Raw genomic sequence first — 21,779 nt, forward strand, 5'->3', positions numbered from 1 at the left:
TAATAATCTCTGAAAATGATCCATGGACTGGGTGAGCAAGTCATGCTTATAAATAGCAAAGACTGTAATCACCAAAACCCAACAAGTGGCACAGGATTAAACTAAGGAGATGCCTTGAAACTTCAGAAGAGAAAACACATGTGGACTGAAAAACTTCTCACAATTGTGAATTCACAAAATTCACACAAAATTCACAATATAGCAACTGCTATTTTCCATGTATTCTACTTGCAATAAATTTCTATGTAGCAACTCAAAGACGCTTACTCTTTGGAAGGAAAGTTATGACCAACCTAGATAGCATATTAAAAAGCAGAGGCATTACTTTGCCAACAAAGGTCCGTCTAGTCAAGGCTACGGTTTCTCCAGTGTTCATGTATGGATGTGAGAGTTTGACTGTAAAGAGAGCTGAGCGCCGAAGAATTGATGTTTTTGAATTGTGGTGTTGGAGAAGACTCTTGAGAGTCCCTTGGACTGCAAGGAGATTCAACCAGTCCATTCTAAAGGAGATCAGTCCTGAGTGTTCATTGGAAGGATTGATGTTGAGGCTGAAACTCCAATACTTTGGCCACCTGACGCGAAGAGCTGACTCATTGGAAAAAACCCTGATGCTGGGAAAGATTGAGGGCAGGAGGAGAAGGGGACGACAGAGGATGAGATGGTTGGATGGCATCATCGACTCGATGGACATGGGTTTGCATGGACTCCGGGAGTTGGTGATGGACAGGGAGGCCTGGCGTGCTGCAGTTCATGGAGTCACAAAGAGCTGGAAACAACTGAGTGACTGAACTGAACTGAACTGAAATATTGACTCATTAACTACTCAGGTACTCAAATATATCTTAACAAAATACTTGAACATATTTATTCTGAGTCTCACAAGATCAGGTAAACAAAAAGCTTTACTCTATTTAACTGAGAAAACTATATATAAAGAAATGCTTACATATACACTTTGTGTGTATACTCAGTTGCTCAGTCATGTCCAACTCTTGGTCATTCCATGGTCTGTCATTCCATTCCCAACAAGCTCCTCTGTCCATGGAATTTTCTAGGCAAGAATACTGGAGTGAATTGCCATTTCCTCCTCCAGATGATCTTCCTGACCCAGGAATCAAACCTATGGTTCTTGCATCTCCTGCATTGGCAGGCAGTTTCTTTACCAATAGCACCACCTGGGAAATTTATATACATTTACCTAATTTAAATTTTTGTCACTCATGTGTGTGAATACTACTGGATTTAATTTTTTGTTATTAATTATTTGTGTAAGTGCTACTGAACTGGGCATCCAGTCCCATGACTTCATGGCAAATAGATGGGGAAAAAATGAAAACAGTGACAGACTCTATTTTCTTGGGTTCCAAAATCATTGTGTACAGGGACTGCAGCCATGAAATTAAAAGATGTTTCCTCCTTGGAAGAAAAGCTGTGACAATCCTAACAACATATTATAAAGCAGAGACATCACTTTGCTGACAAAGGTCTGTATCATCAAAACTATGATTTTCCAGTAGTCATATATGGATGTGAGAATTGAACCAAAAAGAAGACGGAACACTGAAGAATTGATGCTTTAGAACTGTGGTGCTGGTGAAGACTCTTGAGAGTCCTTTGGACAGCAAGGAGATCAAACCAGTCAATCTTAAGGAAAATCAACCCTAAATATTCATTGGAAGGACTGATGCTGAAGCTGAAGCTCCAATACTTTGGCTACTTGATATGAAAAGTCAACTCATTGGAGAAGACCTTGATGCTAGGAAAGATTGAGGGCAGAAGGAGTGGGTGACAGAGAATGAGATGGTTGGATGGCATCACTGACTCAACAGACATGAGTTTGAGCCAACTCCAAAAGATAGTGAAGGACAGGGAAGCCTGGCATGCTGCAGTCCATGGGATCTCAAAGAGTCCAACACGACTGAATGACTGAACAAAAGCAACCCAAAATTATAAAAGTGGTATCTTTTCATTTTATCTATTGGATTTAGTACCTACTACTGGGTAAGAATCTGCCAGCCAATTCAGGAGACACAAGAGACATGGGTTTGATCCCTGAGTCAGGAAAATCCCCTGGAGTAGGAAATGGTACCCCACTCCAGTATTCTTGCCTGGAAAAAGTCATGGACAGAGGAGCCTGGTGGGCTATAGTCCATGGTGTCCCAAAGGGTCAGAAATAACTGAGCCACTGAGCATACACACACCGGGAAGGGCATAATCTGATATTGGAAAATATAAGACAAAGTAATATTTTGACATTTGGATGCTATTGCCATCTAGGACTGGTTATATTTACTTAACTAATAAGATAGATATGGGGCTTCCCTGGTGTGTCAGAGGTAAAGAATTCACATGCGATACAGGAGACACAGAGATGCAGGTTCAATACCTGGGTCAGGAAGATCTCTTCAAGAAGGAAATGCCAACCTATTCCAGTAATCTTGTTTGAAAAATCCCATGGACAGAGGAGTCTAGTGGACTACAGTCCATGGGGATCTCAAAGAGTCAGACACATGTAAACAACATGTGTGGCTAAACAACAGCAAAAGATAGATAACATTCTGTGAAACATCTGTGTTTATCATTGGCATGCCAAGTTACGTACCTAAAATTATTATGTTATATGAAGTGTTAAGCCTACTTCTGCTCAATTGACTGCTCAATCTAGATAAAAGGTAACCTCTAGCACTTTTCTTGGCCCTTTGGTAAAAGCAGATAAGTGCAATTTATGGGAACACCATGAGAAGGAGGACTCTCCTGTGTTTTAGAATTAAAATACATAAATGAGATCCCTCCAAAAACCATGGCAGAAAAATCAGAATGAAAAATTTCAAACTAACCAAATGAAAGAGGTGGGAGGATATTAAATTTCTGTCAATGAATAAACCATCCCACCTACTAATTTCCTCAACTGAAATTATATCTAAAGTACCAGCTTCAATTTTAAATAATAATAGGTACCATTTATTGAAGAAAGAGCTTTATATACATTATGTCATTCAACCTTCAGCATAACTCTATGAGGTACATATTATGGTTTCTATTTTATAAGTGAGAAAATTGAAAGTCAGAGACATTAGTAATATGTCTAAAGTCATACACTTATAAGAAAACAAATATTAATGTTTTTTCAGAAGACAAAGCTTGTGTTCATAGTCATAATCTTAGGTTGTCAATTATATTAAGTGCTTTCTACCTTAAGGTAGAAAACTCCTTAGGAAAGAAACAGGCAAATAATCAAACAATGATATCTCTGTACTATTGGTAGATTCCAAAAGATTACAATAGCTATTTTTTTAAATGTTATGAGAGCTAAGTATATTGTTATATCATTGTTGAGTTATTTAGGACTTGATAACTGAAAATCTGTTTCTCTATCTAAGCAGTGAGGAAAATCACTGGCAAAAATCATCAAAATCAACTTTTTCAGAACTCTGAAATTAACTAAAGATGTGTAACAATATAGTAAATGTATACTCAAGGAAAAGAGATGAACATTGATAAGAACAGCAAATTTAGTGGCATTTTAACTTGCCCTAATCCTGTCTTCCCAACATTCCCAAGCTTGAAAACCAACAACTTCACAACAATAGTAGCTGTGAAATCCCTGAGTCTGGAAAGCACAGAATGGGTTTGGAACTCCTCCAAAAGCCTTAAGCTGCTAGAATAGCACTATATCACCTACCAGCTCCCTAAAAAGTACCATTCACAAGGTATGTCTTTATTTTGACCTGATGCAGAGGGCATCCTATGAAAAATGACTTACCTGCTGGGCATTTCTTAAAAACAATCAACAATATTTAATGTGGCAAGAGACAACTCTACACATGGATATTACCAGACGGTCAAACCAAAATCAGATTGATTATATTTTTTGCAGCCAAAGATGGAGAAGTTCTATACAGTCAGCAAAAACAAGGCCTGGAATGACTGTGGCTCAGATCATTAGCTCCTTATTGCAAACTTCAGGCTTAAATTGAAGAAAGTAGGGAAAACCACTATTTAGGTATGACCTAAATAAAATCTCTTATGATTTTACAGTGGAGGTGATGAATAGATTCAAGGGAATAGATTTGGCAGACAGAGTGCCTGAAGAACTGTGGACAAAGGTACACTGTACAGGAGGTAGTGACTGAAACCACCCCCAAGAAAAAGAAATGCAAGAAGGCAAAGTGGTTGTCTGAGAAGGCCTTGTATATAGCTGAGAAAAGAGTAGCAAAAGGCAAAGGAGAAAGGGAAAGATATACCCAACTGAAAACAGAGTCCCAGAGAATAACAAGAAGAGATAAGAAAGCCTTCTTAAGGGAACAATGAGAAGAAATACAGGAAAACAATAGAATGGAAAAGACTAGAGATCTCTTCAAGAAAGTTAGAGATATCAAAGGAACATTTCATGCAAAGATGGGCTCAATAAAGGACAGAAACGATAAGGACCTAACAGAAGCAGAAGAGATTAAGAGGTGGCAGGAATACCCAGAACTGTGAATAAAAAAAAAGACCTTAATAACTGGAATAACCATGATGGTAAGGTCACTTACCTAGAACCAGACATCCTGGAATGTGAACTCAAGTGGGCCTCAGGAAGCATTACTATGAACAAAGTGAGAGGAGGTGATAGAATTCCAGCTGAGCTTTTTCTAATCCTAAAACATGATGCTGTTAAAGTGCTACACTCAATATGTCAGCAAATTTAGAAAACTCAGCAGTGGCCACAGGACTGGAAATGGCCAGTTTTCATTCCAATCCCAAAGAAAGGCAATGCCAAAGAATGCTCAACCTACCGCACAATTGCACTCACCTCACGTGCTAGTAAAGTAATGCTCAAAATTCTTCAAGCTAGGCTTCAACGGTACGTGAACCAACAACTTCCAGATATTAAAGTTGGATTTAGAAAAGGCAGAGGAACCAGAGATCTAATTGTCAACATCCATTGGATCATAGAAAAAGCAAGAGAATTAAAAAAAAAAATCTACTTCTGCTTCATTGACTATGCTAAAGCCTTTGTCTGGATCACAACAAACTGAGAAATACTTAAAAAGATGGGAATACCACACCACCTGACCTACCTCTTGAGAAATCTATATGCAGGTTAAGAAGCAACAGCTAGAAATGGACAACGAACAACGAACTGGTTCCAAATTGGAAAAGGAGTATGTCAAGGCTGTATATTGTCACCCTGTTTATTTAACTTCTATGCAGAGTACATCATGTGAAATGCTGGGCTGGTGAGTCACAAGCTGGAATCAAGATTGCTGGGAGAAACATCAAAAACCTCAGATACTCAGAAAGTGAAGAAGTGGTATTTCAGCTAGGACTACCAAGAGGACAGTCAAAAAAGTTTAAAAGAAAAAACTGGGTAATGAGGTATCCATAGCGGACTTTGAAAAGCTCTGACATGTTACTGGAATCTAGAAGGTCACATCATGTTGAGGAATGTGTGCACGTCCAGTAAGTACCTAAGAACATATTAATCTCTCACCTCTGACTGACCTTGAGGTTCTGCACAAGTAGAAAGTTAAAGCCAAGGCAAAGTTATAAGCAATCAATTAGAGCACTCAGGCATGACCCAATATGCACATAGAGCCCTTTAGCAAAGATTGGAAGATTTACCTATACAAATTATTTAAGGAGATCTCTCTCCAATTTTGAGCTGACCACTAGGCTAACCAAGTGGAGACATCAGTGGTCAGATATAACAAAGAACACAGACTTCATATAATTATTCCAGAAAAGTCACAAATAAACACAAATGTCAATAAATAACAACAACAACAAACCCTGGAGGTGGTAGGAGTCTATTACCCAAAAGTATAGCATTGTATTATTTTAAATGTCCACATTTCAACAAAACAAGTATAAGATCCTCAAAGAAACAGGCAACTATGGCCAACACACAGGGGGAAAAGCAATTAAAAATAAAACAGTTTCTGAGAAACATAGATTATAAAATTAACTAAATAGACTTAAAATCAGCTAATATAATTATGCTAAAAGAACTATTAAAAAACCATATCCAAAGGATCAAAGAAAATTATTAGAAAAATGCCACTACTTCACACAACATACAAAAATTAACTCAATATATATTAAGAGCTAAATTTAAGAACTAAAATTTAAAAATTCTTAGAAGAAAAAATAGAAGAAAATCTTAGTTAGGTAAGATACGAAAGGCACAAGCAACCAAAAAATATATATAAGTAGATAGGTAAATAGATATCATGAATATTAAAAATGCTTATGTTCAAAAGAATACCTCAAAAATAAAAAGACAACTCACAGAATGGAATAAAATATTTACAAATCATATATATAACAACAGATTTGTATCTAGAATACACAAAGAACACTCACAATAATGATAAAAAGAAAAACTCCCAATTTAAAAATGGTCTAGATTCTAAATAGACATTTCTTCAAAGATATATAAATGGCCAACAAGCACATGAAAAAACACTTAATAAGTTAGGTTCTCAAACACAATGAGGTACTAATTCATGACCACTACAATAGCTATAATCTAAAAAGATATACAATAACAAGTGTTGCCAAGTTTGTGGAAAAACTGGAATCCTCATACATAGCTAGTGGAGATGCAAAATGTATATAGCCTCTTTGTGAAATAGCTTGGCAGTTCCTCAAAAATTAAACACAAAAAAAAAAAAAAAAAATTAAACACAGAGTTGCCATTTGAACCAACAATTCCTCTCCTAGGTATATTCCAAGGGAAATGAAAACATATTTCCACACAAAAACTTGCATATGAATATTTATAACAGCACTATTCACAATAGTCAAAAGGTTAAAATAGTCCAAATGTCCATCAACTGCTGAATGGATAAACAAATGTGTATAACTATGCAACAGAATATCATGCAGCCATAAAGAGGAATGAAATACTGATGTATGTTACAACATAGATGAACCTTGAACACATTATCCTAAATATAAGAAGCCAAACATAAAATAACACATATTGTATGATTCCTTTCATATGAAATCTACAAAATAGATGAATTCATCAAGGCAGAAAGTAAATCAATTGTTGCCAGAGGCTAAGGGGAGGAACAAACAGAAAGTGACTGCCAATACAGGGGGTTTCTTTTGGAAGTGATAAAATGGGAACTCTTCTGGGATTTGAAAGTGACAATGGTTGCACAACTTTTGAGTATATTAAAAACCACTGAATTGTATAGGTTAAACGAGTGAAATGTACGCTATGTGAGTTACAGCTCCCAAAAATGGCTGTGTTTTTCTTGTTTGTTTGTCTGTTTGTTTTTTAAGATTAGAAAGCATTCAGGTTGCTGTCAGAGAAGGAAGTGGCAACCCACTCCAGTGGTCTTGCCTGGAGAATCCCAGGGACTGGGGAGCCTGGTGGGCTGCCGTCTATGGGGTCGCACAGAGTCGGACACGACTGAAGCGACTTAGCAGCAGCAGCAGCAGGTTGCTGTGGCCTTGAGCCTTGGTAGAGGACAAAAAGTGGACTCCGGGTTCAGAGACAGAGGCTGGTGTCGCTTCCCCTCCACTCCCCCACCCCCGCCACTTCAGGCTCTCCGAAGGCTAGAGTTTGGGATCCCACTCAGGTGCCTTTGGGTCAGAGCACCTTGTCCCTACCTGTTCGGACCTCTGGGTTGAGCCGCCACTGCTCTGTGACCCTGACTAGAGGAGGTCAAGAAGCCCCCAGAGCTTCAGACATTGTGCGATAGGCGAGGTAAGTCAAACTCCTCACAGACGAGTCTGAAGAGAAGAAATTTCGGCATCCGGGCACCTGGTCTCATCCCAGGCTCCCCGGAAGCGCACCCGTACGTCTACCGAGATCTCGCGAGATCAGACTTCCTTCTCAGGTGCCTCATGTCTGCTGCACCGCCTCAGGGGATCATTTTTCCATACCCCTAGATGCTTGGCGCATCCCAGCCCAACCTGCCCGGGTTAGGACCCGCGTTTATTTCCCGCGAACAGCCGAAGTCACGTACCTTACCTTGCAAGTTCCAACTGCACTGTGGTTTGCCTTCCTGGGAAACTCCACACTGCACAACCCCTGGGACTTGGCTCTGGCTCCAGCCCTGGCCTCATCCCTCATTCTCTGAGCATTCTGCTTGGTATTCAAAGGAGACTATTTCCCAACCGAGAGACTTGGGTGAAGGAGCCAGTTCCCCATCACTGGTGCTGATAGACGGACTGGGTCAGAGAGAGCAATGCCCTGAGGTTGCTCTTCAAGGTTAAGTGCTCTAGGAGGGACAGAGGCCCCCTACCAAGAATTTTAGATGCTCCGCAGCTGCCACGACAAGCTCTGAGGATATTGGTGAGTGTCTGGGACTTTTTTGTTTTTTGTATGTGAGAGCATGTGTGTGTTTTTCTTTTTATTCCCTACTTGGAGCATCTTGCTTTTTCTCCAAAGCATTATCCAGATGAGGAGCCCAAGGTGCCTAGCACCATAGTCTAGGTACTCCTTAGTGTACCCCTTGGATTCAGGGAGTAAGGGCCTTTTATTCCCTTGGACTCAACTTCTACTGGAAAGGTTGTTGCATTCATTGAGATTGCGTCCCAGGTCTTGAAGTGAGACTGTTTGCTCTGCCATAGTTCAGGGCATCAGGCTGTTGTTTTGGAAGGTTGGCAGTGAAATGTAGACACCCTGTAGGCTGTAGGTTTAATGAGCCTTTCTCCAGTATATGAGAGTGGCAAAACTACTGCCAATCCTGTATGGGCCCATGGTCTGCCTGTGTTCAGGCAATCACAGAGCTTGAGTGCCCCTCCTTCAATTATTGAAGGCTCTAGGCAGGTGAGTGTGACATGGTCTGTGGTTTGCATAGACATATAGGCAAGTTGTCTTTGGAAGGCACTGTACTCTGGTCTATTGGAAGAGGAGAAAGAGATGACAAAAGCTGACAGCATTGGGTATTATCAGGCAGGCTCCTGTTCAGGTCCTATGACTGCCTGACCTAATTTTCTAATTTCAGAATAAAATGGCGTGTTCAAGTTACTATGGCCTTGGATCTTGGTAGATGTCAGATGGGATCCCAGGGTTTCATGCTAGAAGCCTGGGTGACTGTCCGGGGCCCTTCAGGGTCTTGGAAGGCTATATAGATTTGTGGCCTGAGCATATGCAGTTCACTCCCCAGTTCTGGCAGACCCTGCCATATATAGCATTTGGGCCAGAGGTAGAGAGAGAGAGAGATTGTATATGTGTGTGTGTGTGTGTGTGTGTGTGTGTATGTGGTGTGTATGAATGTTGGACAAAACCTAGTAGGGATAAGAAATCAAAACCTCAGAAAGAGGCAAAAATCACAAAATAGAGTACTCCACCATGTTAGTGTTTTTCCTCAGAAACACAAAACAGCTTCCTGACCGTAAACAGTGAGTGCTAGGAGAAAAAGTGGGCCCTAGAAAGGAGGCTGATTCATTAATTACTTAGTTCTACTCCAGGAAGAAAACAAATGCATTCTAAGACAAGTGAAATGATACACTAGCCCAGGTAACTTACAGTCCTTACAAGGGACAAAGAGCCTCCTCATAAAAAAGAAAAATCCATCCAACAAAAATGCCAAACAGGCATAAAACTCAATTCCTACTTCCACAAACCTGTGAAAGCTCTAATAGAAACCTGTAATCACTGTCCTTAGAATAGAGACCCTCAGTCAGAGACTATCAGCATAGCTACTCATGAGATTACTACAGGCCCTAATCTGTAAGTACAAATGAGCTATCAAAAATTACCAATAATTATGATAGGCAAGCAATGAAAAAGAAAGAAAAATAAGAGATGAACAGAACTCAGAGAACTATTTGCCAGGGATCAGAATCAACACAGGAAAAAGCAAAAATTTTTGAATTAAATTTTAAAAATATTCTCAGAAAATTTTGAGAATATTGCCTCTCTATTTAAAAAGTAAAAGAAAATATATAAGCCACAATAAAAGAATAATTGAATCTTTCAAAACATATTTGTTAAAACTAAAATTTAATAAAATAGCTGAGGTACTTCCCAGGTGGCGCTAGTTTTAAGAACCTGTCTGCCATGCGGGAGACATGAGACACAGATTGAATCCCTGAGTCAGGAAGATCCCCTGGAGGAGAGCATGGCAACCCACTCCAGTATTCTTGCCTGCAGGATGCCATGGATGGAGAAGCCTGGAGGGCTACAGTCCCTAGGGCCACAAAGAGTTGGATATGACTGAAATGACTTAGCATGCACGCATAAAATAGCTGAATGACTGAATAGATGGTGGTGAAAATTAGTTATTAAACTGAGGGATTCAAATATGAGGTTATCCTATAATGAAAGACAAATTGAAAAATAAATCATAAGAAATAATGATTTTTAAAATGTTAGCTAAATCCAGAAATTCCAAAATCTATTAGAACTATGAATTGAAGAGCAAAAAGAGAATAGAAGGAGAAAATAATTAAATTACTTATTTCTCTTAACTGAAAATTCAAATCTTTAGATCGACAGGTCCCTAAAAGGCTGAAAATGAGAAACGAAACCATGTATAATGAAGCTGCGCAAGTATATTGCACATTGTCTAATGTAAATCATGAATTACCAATAAATGTTTTAAAAAGTTTAAAAATGCAAAAATTCTGATGAATGAGAAACAAACCAATGGTAAGAAAATGCTAACAAAAAGAAAACAAAAGTGATAATATAAATACTGGGAAAATAGCATTGAAGGGAAAAAAGCTTTAAATATGACATGATAAAAAATGTTTTATACAGATAAAAGATAAGATGTTACAACAGTAATGAATATTAATGTACTTAATTCAACTCAGTTCAGTCACTCAGTCATGTCTGACTCTCTGTGACCCCATGGATTGCAGCACCCCAGGCTTCTCTGTCCATCTCCAACTCCCGGAGCTTATACAAACTCATATCCATCGAGTCGGTTGTGTCATCCAACCATCTCATCCTCTGTAATCCCCTTCTCCTCCCCCCCTTCAATCTTTCCCAACATCAGAGTCTTCTCAGATGAGTCAGTTCTTCACATCAGGTGGTCAAAGTACTGGTGTTTCAGCTTCAACATCAGTCCTTCCAATGAATATTAAGAACGGATTTCCTTTAGGATTGACTGGTTGGATCTCCTTGCAGCCCAAGAGACTTTTAAGAGTCTTTTCCAACACCACACACAGTTCAAAAGCATCAATTCATTGGTGCTCAGCTTTATAGTCCAACCCTCACATCCATACAAGACTATGATCATGGACTATGATACATGACTGGAAAAATGATAGCTTTGACTAGATGGATCTTTGTTGGCAAAGTAATGTCGCTGCTTTTTAATATGCTGTCTAGGTTGGTCATAACTTTTCTTCCAAAGAACAAGCATCTTTTAATTTCATGGCTGCAGTCACCATCTTCAGTGATTTTGGAGCCCAAGAAAATAAAGTCTCTCACTGTTTCCATTGTTTCCCCAACTATTTGCCATGAAGCGATGGGACCAGATGCCATAATCTTAGTTTTTGAATGTTGAGTTTTAAACCAGTTTTTTCACTCTCCTCTTTCACTTTCATCAAGAGGCTCTTTAGTTCTTGTTTGCTTTCTGCCATAAGGGTGGTGCCATCTGCATATCTGAGGTTTTTGATATTTCTCCCAGCAATTACGATTCCAGCTGGCATTTCATGTATGATGTATTCTGCATAATAGTTAAATAAGCAGGGTGACAATATACAGCCTTGACGTACTCCTTTCCTGATATGAAACCAGTCTATTGTTCCATATCCAGTTCTAACTGTTGCTTCTTGACCTGCATACAGATTTCTCAGGAGGCAGGTCATATGGCCTGGTATTCCCATCTCTTTAAGAATTTTCCAGTTTGTTGTGATCCACACAGTCAAAGGCTTTGGTGTAGTCAATAAAGCAGAAGTGGATGTACTTAATTACACACATTTAAAATATAAAACTCAAAAGCTATGAGAAATAGAAGGTAGTTTCTCTTTCACGGAGTACAGGGCAAAAGATATTTGAAGGACCTTCCACTACAAAACATATAGATCCAGGGTAAAACTTTTTTACTATATTATTGATCTTTCAGGAAACTAATGGGAAAGAGAAATAAAGCTATAACTGAAAGAGAAGCAGTACGTTCTAGGAAAATCTGAAAGGTAGGGTTGCATGAAGGACAGATGATGTACCAGTACTGCACCTGGTCTTGGTTCCCAAGAGAACCAGTGTGACTACATACTTGGTTTAAAGTAACTAGTATCCTCTAGTCTCCAGAAGAAACATCTGTAAATATATCTTAGGGGGAAAACATCATCAATTTAGTCCCTTAAGATTTCTTAAATTCAAATCAAACTTAGACGAGCCTACAATCAAGGAAATGTGAACAATGAAGTACACAAGTTTCTGTAGATGAATATCAGCATCAATAATAAATTTGAATACTCAAGAACTTTAGGTATTTAAAATTATCAGCTATATGTATAAAAGAACTTGTATAAGATATTATAGTTGAAGAAATTTTTTTTTTGAAGAAATTTTTTTAAATGAAGATACCACACTGAGCAAGCAAGAGGAGACTATCTAGAGTGCCCAGCTGCGCTGTACTGTGCCTAGTCGCTCAGTCATGTCCAACTCTTTGCAACCCCATGGACTGTAGCCCGCCAGGCTCTTCTGTCCATGGGGATTCTCCAGGCAGGAATCCCAGGCAGGGTTGCCATGCCCTCCTCCAGGGGATCTTCCCATCCCAGAGATCAAACCCAGGTCTCCCGCATTGCAGGTGGATTCTTTACTGTCTGAGCTACCAGTAAAACCCCAAAGTGACCAACAGATTTTTTTTTTAATAAGCAAATAGAATTTTGAAAGTGTATAATAAGATCATTGCAATATATATATTAAAGCAGCATTTTAGACACTGATGAATATAATCAATAACAACACAGAAAATAGAGAATTGATGATATGAAAGAGAAATCAAGAGACCTATAGGATAAAATAAGAAGGTCCAGCATGCATCAAATCAATTCTCAGGAGAGAATGAAGAAAGAGTAAGATGGACACTACTTGAAGAGACAATGATAGAATTTTCTTGAGCTGAGGAGAGATATGAAACCACAAAGACAAAAAACACAATGCATTACAAATAGGATAAGAAGAAATTCATACTTTGCAAGTTGAAGTGCATCTGCAGTACACCAAAGACAAAGAAAAAGAAACCGATTAATGTGTAAACAAACATAACCACAATAGTCTGTATTAAATAATAATAATGTCTAATTTTGAAGGTTAAACAAAGACATAGTTCTGAATTTTCTAGCATGTTATTCAGGAGGTCAGGTGTAGTTTAAATTTACAGTAAAAGTGTTAATATATGAATATTAGATTTTTGTTTAAATGTACATGGTAACAATATCAGGAATAAAGATTAAAAGACTAAAAATAGAAAATATAACTCCAGGTCCCTAGAGGACAAAAAATGAAATCGAAAAAAGAATTCTAACCAACCCTGAGAAAAGTATGAAAAGAGAAAAACTATAAGCATATGTAAAGCTGAATAAATGGAAAATAAATAGTAGAAAATAACAATAAGGAAAGCTATAAACAACTCGAATAACTATTTGAGTTTGATTTAATCAATCTATGTAGCAATTAAGAATTTTGAACCCAATAGTGAATTTGCATTATTTTCAAATAAAATGGAATATTTATATATACTAGAGTGACATTCAAGATTAAGTCAGGAGATGGAACCCACACAGGCATATTAAGCCTCAAAGGAAATATTAACAAAATTTTAAAATGAGGGCTTACATCACATTTCCTAGTCGCGATTCGAAAAAAAGCTGTGACCTAAAAACAAAATGGTCCACTTCCCTGCTTCTAGGGAAGGAAAATTCAATCATCAATGTATTAGTTTTCTATTTCTGCTGTAATAAATTATCACAGTTTAGTAGCTTAAAGGGCTTCCCTAGTGGCTAAGATGGTAAAATATCTGCTTGCAATGTGGGAGACCTGGGTTTGATCCCTGGGCTGGGAAGGTCCCCTGGAGGAGGGCATAGCAACCCACTCCAGTATTCTTGCCTGGAGAATCCCCATGGACAGAGGAGTCTGGTGGGCTACAGTCCACTGGGTCTCGAACAGTTGGATACAACTGAGTGACACAGCACAGTACCTTAAAAGAACACAAATTTATTGTCATACAATTCTAGTAGTCAGAAGTCTAACACAGATCTCAAATGGCTAAAATCAAAATGATGGCAGGCTGCCTGCCTTTTTGGAGCCTCTAGGGAAGCATGTTTTCTCTTTATTTAGGTTGTTTGTAGAATTCAGTTTCTTGCATTTATTAGGCTGAGGTCCTGGTTTCTTGATGGCTGTAAACTGAGGGCAGATCCCCGCTTTCTAGAAGCTACCAGATTTTCTGCCTCACAGTTACCTACTTCCACCTTTAAAATCAGCAAGAGTTGGTCAAGTCCTCATACTGCATTTCTCTGACCCTTTCTTCTGCCTCCCTCTACCACTTTTATGAGCTTGTGCAGTTATATTGGGACTCACATAGATAGGAAAATGAAAATAATATCCCCATCTTAAACTCATAACTTCGATCATATTTTCAAGGTACTGTTTTTTAAATTCAGTGCACTAGGGTGTGGGCATCTTTGGGGGCCATTATTCTGCCTAGCACAATCAGATTGGCACTCACACACGTGCACAAAAACCGATAACATCTAATGATGGTGAGGATGAGGGAAAACAGTATTATTGTGAGTGTCTATGTCTAAAGACTTTTAAAACCCAATTGGATCTTATGGACCTAATTTAAAATGTAAGTTTTGACCCATGAGTCCTGTTCTAGGGTGTTCTCCTGAAGAAATACTTGCACATATGTATAGAGATATTGTATGTTTTTGTAGGACTCTTTGCAAGAGCAAAGTCCTAAAGAGTCTAAATTTCCACCTATATGGTAACGATTAAATAAATTATGATACATCCATACAACTTAACACAATGGAATTTTTAGGAAAATAAGACAAAAGTTACTGAATGTACTGACTTGGGAAAAAAGTAGAAATATATCATGTGTCAAAAAACAAATTGTTCAATATGTGTAATGAAAAACAACTAAAATAAAATCTGTCTCTTTGAAATTTAAAAATACTCTCCTAAACTACTTACATTAAAGAGGATATTAGAGATTATTTAAAAATTACTGCCAAAATTTGTGTGATGAACAAAGAAGCACTTAACCAAAAAATATTATAGACTTAAATGCATGTATTTGCTGACGAGAAAGAATTAAAAATAAACGAACTAAGTTTTAAATACAAGAAGTCAAATTATAATAACAAAACCAACTTATCATAGGTAGTTGATATTTATAAAGATAGTAGAAAAATTAATGTTAAAAATAGAAAAATAGCAAAAACAATTTTAAAACTGGTTCTTTAGAAACAAAAATTTTAGAAAATCTATTTTAGAAAAAAGGTATCAATAAAATTAGGAACAAGAGAAGAAGCATTGTGATTTTTTTGTGAGATAGTTTTTAAAGACAGAAACAGATACTGATTTCAGTAGTTTGAGGTGGGGGTTATGTGAAACGGACAATTATAGGCTATTTCCCAGAAAGGCTTAAGCTACAAAATTTAAGTTTAAAAAGAGATAGGAAACCCAAATTAAACAATAATGAAAAGAAAGTATTGAAAATGTAGTCAATATCTACCCTTCACCCAAATGCACAAGGCCCAGTTTTACTGGTTCATTCTACTAAACTTATAACTTTGTTATTTAATAAACTAATAAACTTATAATAACTTTGTTATTTAAGTTTATTCAGAACACAATAATAAAAATGAAAAGCTATCAAACATTCTATCAGAATTATTGTTTACAAAGAAACAACATATTTCTATTGAAATAGAATAGCTTCGTCTTACTCATGAATAGAGATTTTTATAATGATAAATAAATATTGACAAATCAGACCCAGGATTGTATAATGTTAGAGGTTATCACAAAAAAGAAAAGAAAAGTACTTCATTAAAATATCTATTCATATAATTCAGATCACTGACAAATTGGCTTTAAAAATATGACAATCTTGCTAAATGATAAAATATTTTATGTGATTTCCCCACCTGGTGGGTCTAATCTCAGTCATCATCTGTACCCACAAAGTTCAGGATAAAGTTCACAATGTCACATCATATAGGTTAGTTCAGTTCAGTCGCTCAGTTGTGTCTGACTCTTTGCGACCCCATGAACTGCAGCACGCCAGGCCTCCCTGTCCATCACCAACTCCCGGAGTCCACCCAAATCCATGTCCATCGAGTCAGTGATGCCATCCAACCATCTCATCCTCTGTTGTCCCCGTCTCCTCCTGCCCTCAATCTTTCCCAGCAACAGGGTCTTTTCAAATGAGTCAGCTCTTCAAATAGGTTAAGGAGTATACTTTTGAGAGGAAAGGGGAAATAGGTATGTCAGTAGTTAGGAAATGGAGAGTTGGCATAGTTAGACATTCCTCATCCTTCCAACACATCACAAGAGGCCAACCATCCCAGGGCATGGTTATTCCAGTGGTGGCACCTTAATTCCCCACCCCTACTACCACCTCCATATCCTCATCTCTCTTCCTTATAATTCAGTCATCAAAGTCTGGCATTTGGATGCAGAGAACACTCAGACTGCCTAGCATCAACCTCTCTGGATTTGGAGTGAAAGCAATTTACAGAAATTACCTGGGAAGTTTACTCATCTGTCTCACTGAAGTCCTTGGGACAATAGGATACTGCAGCCCCTCTTGCAAAGGGACAGTGGCAAGGGGTGAAAGCTGAATCCTCTCCTCCTAAAGTAGGGGAGGCATCCTTGTCCTGGATAGCCTGATGTCCAAGCAAGTCCACCTGAACAACAAGGTCACCTTTGCATAATTCTGCTTGTTGCCTCATAAAAATTCAACTCCAATGCATGACTTTTCAAATCTTCATAAACTTGAATAGAAAAAAAATTCTGTAATTTTATTAGGGAGAATCTTTCAAGAACCTGAAGCAAGTCTCATGTTTAATAATGAAAGATCAAAGGCATTCCCTATTGAAAGCAGAAATAAGACAAGTAGGTCCTTGCTTTTAACATTTCTGGAGACCTTCTTAATGCAAAAGGAGCAAAAGAAAGATAGTATTTTTAAAAGATAGAGTTGTCAATTTTTGGAGATGTAATTGTCTACCTAGAGAAGAGAAGTTTTTGAAATAGTGATAATTTTATCTCTTGACATAGCTGATTGTTATAATGCATGTTTGCTTTGTAAAAATCACCAAGCTTTTTTATTTACAATTTGTGTACGTTTTTATATACTCTCAGTTTTGCTTGAAAAAGAAAAAAACTCAAGAAATAACTATGCATACATATATGGATATTTAGTATTAGATAAAATTAACATTTCAAATTGATGGTGGAAATTTGACATCTCAGTCAATAATGTTAGCTATCTACCAAGGGAAAATTTTACTTAGATCACTTAGAGCTAGGTAAAATTATACATATGGATGAATGATCCAAACATTAAAAATCTGTAAAACTACTAGAAGGAACTACAGGGAAATATTTTTATAATTTTTGGCTGAAGAAGTTCTAGGTTGACAAGTAAAATCTAAGAGCCACAAAGAAAAAAATAATAGATTTAGCTATAAGATAGCAGAAGCAATGTTGAAAAGTAAGTGACAATGGGAAATATTTACCTAGGAGAAAAATTAATAATGTCAGAATTTTTTAAAGAGCACATAAAAATCAGAAAGAAAAAGACAATTTTTTTTAAAGAGCAATGATGTGAGCTGCTAATTTACAGAAAAAAACAATACAAATGGCCAACACATATAAGTAAATATGTTCAGCCTCATATTGAATGAAAAAATTAAAAGCAGTAATGTAATATCATGTCTTACACATCAGATTAATCCAAGTGAAAAACTTGGCAATATTCATTGTTGTTGAGATAAGGGAAAACGGGAGCTATTAAGAGGCACTGAAATTCATAGAACTCTTTAGAAATATGTACCAAATTTACAATATGTTCAGCATTATGTACCAAATTTAAAATAGGCATACTCTTTGAGACAACATTAACACTGAATACTGTTCTACAGTATTCATTGAATACTGTTCCAACACTTTGGCCACCTGATGCAAAGAACTGACTCCTTGGAAAAGACCCTGATGCTGGGAAGGATTGAAGGCAGGAGGAGAAGGGGACAAAAGAGGATGAGATGGCTGGATGGCATCACCAACTCAAGTTTGAGTAAACTCTTGGAGTTGGTGATGGACAAGAAAGTCTGGCGTGCTGCAGTCCATGGGGTTGCAAAGAGTAGGACACAACTGAGCGACTGAACTGAACTGAACTGTTCTACAGAAATACTAGTACAAATGAGCAAAATATTTATTGTATCATTGTTTATGTTAAAAAAAATATTAGATATATCCATCCTACTGGTAATAGTCAAATAATATATATCTGAGTTATTTTTTAAAAGGGAGCCAGTATGTACAAACAGGGTAAGATGAAGACAGAAAAATGGTCAAATAAGATATAGCATGTAGTCCCTTCAACAGTGAAAAAAATGTATACATATTGCTGGGGATTTTGAGCAGAGCCTATCAACACCGAGTTTTTCCTATTTACAACTATGTATGTGTGTGCGTGGGCGCACACTCCTCAATTGTTATATAAGATCAAAGAGATGTAAATAGAGAAAAAAATCATCTTTATGCTGCAGTGGCAACCCACTCCAGCACTCTTGCCTGGAAAATCCCATGGGCAGAGGAGCCTGGTGGGCTGCAGTCCATGGGATCGCGAAGAGTCGGACACGACTGAGCGACCTCACTTTCACTTTTCACTTTCATGCATTTGAGAAGGAAATGGCAACCCACTCCAGTGTTCTTGCCTGGAGAATCCCAGGGACGGCGGAGCTTGGTGGGTTGCCATCTAAGGGGTCGCACAGAGTCGGACATGACTGAAGTGACTTAGCAGCAGCAGCAGCATGCTGCAACTGTAACTGACAAGATATCAGATGGAATTCCTATTGTATAGAGTGGTCTAGTGGGAAATAAACTGATAATAAATAGATGAAAAACAAACAAGATACCCTTAGATGCTGATGAGTTCTTTGAGGAAAAAATACAATAGAAAGCTTAAGGGGTAACACGGGGACAGGAGGAACTACTTCAGATTGGGTGATGTAAGAAGGTCACCTGCAGAACTGAAAACGCAAGGACTCCATCTCTGCCAGAGCTGAGAAACAGATGCAAAGGACTGAAGGCACAACAGAGCTTGGTGGGTTGAAGAAACAAAACTAAGACAAAAGCAAAGTGAATAAGTTTGCTTTTCACTTTGATGGAAAGGGGTTGATGGTCAAATGATAAAATTCTTTTAAGTAAACAGGAAACACACCCTATAGGGCATTTAGGTGTAGGTGGGTATTTGGATTTTATTCACAGTAAAAGGAGAGGATTTTAAATTCAGGCTTGATATGATCAGATTTAACATTCCAAAAGGACCACTTGACTGCTGGGTGCAAATTATAAGGGAGCAAGAAGAAAATCCAAAGGACCGGGTGCGGAAAAGCCCCATTTTAGTGGCTTCTACATTGTGGAGGTAAGAGTTGATAGAGGCTCACTCTGTGATGTGTGGAAGTAAATGAAAATAACTAAGTGAGGTAAGCAAAAACTGTTTATTCAGAGCTTTACATGGCAAGGGAGTTAGCCACCATCACTTTCATTTTGGTAGAGACTCAAAGGCAGGCAGAAGAATGGAAAAGCTTTGTAATCAGGGGAAGGGAAGGTTTCAGGAATGCCCCAATTGGCAGCTGGTGGCATGGAGAAGCTGTAGGTGGGCTAACAAGAAGCAAGTTATCCTTTGTGATTAGTGCTTATTTGGTTTTCTCTGTATGTTCAGTCGCTCAGTCATTTCCGACTCTTTGTAAACCCATGGACTATAGCCTGCCAGGCTCCTCTATCCATGGAATTTTCCAGGCAAGAATACTGGAGTAGGTTGCCATTTCCTACTCCAGGGGATTTGCCCAACACAGGCAACAAATCTGCATCTCCTGCAATGGCAGATAGAGTCTTTACCACTGTGGCACCTGAGAAGCCTTTGGCTTTTTCTGGTTAGTCCTAAATGGAAAGCAAGAACAAAAATTAGGGACCATCTCAGTTGTTAATGAAATCCTAGCCAACCAGGTTGATTGTCATAGAAGTTATTACTTATCTTATTGGATTGTTTCTAGAGATAGCAGTCTGGCTTCCTGCAAGTCTATCTTGCAGTAGGCTGGCTTACAGAGCTGTTTTTGTACCTAAGGGGGTTAATTTCTTGGGCATGTTGCTTCAGGTTATGGGTCAAAGTTCTATTTTTATATGTGGTTTGACTACTGGCCAGTTTTATACTGTCTCTCTTGGTGGTGGCTTAGTCGCTAAGTCGTGTCCGACTCTTGTGACCCCATGAACTGTAGCCTGTCAGACTCCTCTGTCCATGGGGATTCTCCAGGCAAGAATACTGGAGTGGATTGCCATTTCGTTCTCCAGGGGATCTTCCTGACCCAGGAATTGAACCCAGGTCTCCTGCATTGCAGGCAGATTCTTTACCAACTAAGCTACAAGGGAAGCTCATTGTCTCCCTAATGGTAATAATTGAATAGGGAAATGATTGGATCCATGGACCTGTCAACACTTGTTAATAAATCAGGTGTCAGACGGTTAGGAAAAAAGAAGAATCTGGAATCACTCTTCAATAATCAAGTGTGATAGATAGTTACTCTTAGAATCAAAGAAATGAAATATAGCTTGGGCCACAAAACTGAGCACTTACATTCAGAGCAGGGATCAACCAAAGTTTTTCTGTGAAAGGCTAGATACTAAATTTTCAGCCTTGCATCCCTGGTGTCTGTCATAACTCCTCAACTCTGCTATTGCAGGATAAAATAGTCATAGACAAAATATAAATGAAAATGGCCATATTCCAATAAAACTTTATACATGAGCAATAAAATTTGAATTTCATATAATGTTCTTTTGGTTTTCTTTCAACCACTTAAAATGTGAAAACCATTCTTAGCTCGCATGTCTTACAAAAACAGCCAACAGATAGGATTTGGTCCAAGGGCTTCTCAGGTGGCACTAGTGGTGAAGAACTCACCTGCCAATGCAGGAGACATAATAGACATGTGTTCGACCTTGGGTTGGGAAGATCCCCTGGAGAAGGAAACGGTAACCCACTTTAACATTCTTGCCTGGAAAATCCCATGAACAGAGGAGTCTGGTAGTCTACAGTCCATGGGGTTGCAAAAAGTCAGACATGACTAAAGTAACTTAGCACACACACATAGTTTGAACTATCTGAATCCCTGAACTAGTCAAGGGTTGTTAAGCTAAGCATTGTGTCATGACTTAATACAGATTATTTTATAATTCTCACAGCTCTATGAAGTCACAACTCATATTATGCCCATTTTAATAGTTAAGAAACTGCATCTCAGAGAAGGTAAGTAACTTCTGTAAAGTCATTTGCCTAATAAGCAGCAATAACATTTGTTACTGAGCTAACAGGATTTGACTTGGATTCCGTATAACAGCTTTCCTGTCATTCTCCTAGTAGGTAACTTCAAGTCATTTGGCCTTATCTCAGTTTTAATTTCCGATAGATTAAGAATGATAATAATATATATTTATCTTTGTATGGTTGTTGTGGAACTCCAATAAAATAATACTTTTTGTAATGCATTTTATAAATTGAAGGGTTTTATTTCTCCTCTTCCCCCAGTGTGTGTGTACATGGGCACTTAGTCATGTCCAGCTCTTTGGGACTCCATGG

The sequence above is a fragment of the Muntiacus reevesi genome, chromosome 17 (assembly GCF_963930625.1).
Source record: "Muntiacus reevesi chromosome 17, mMunRee1.1, whole genome shotgun sequence".
Taxonomy (NCBI): domain Eukaryota; kingdom Metazoa; phylum Chordata; class Mammalia; order Artiodactyla; family Cervidae; genus Muntiacus; species Muntiacus reevesi.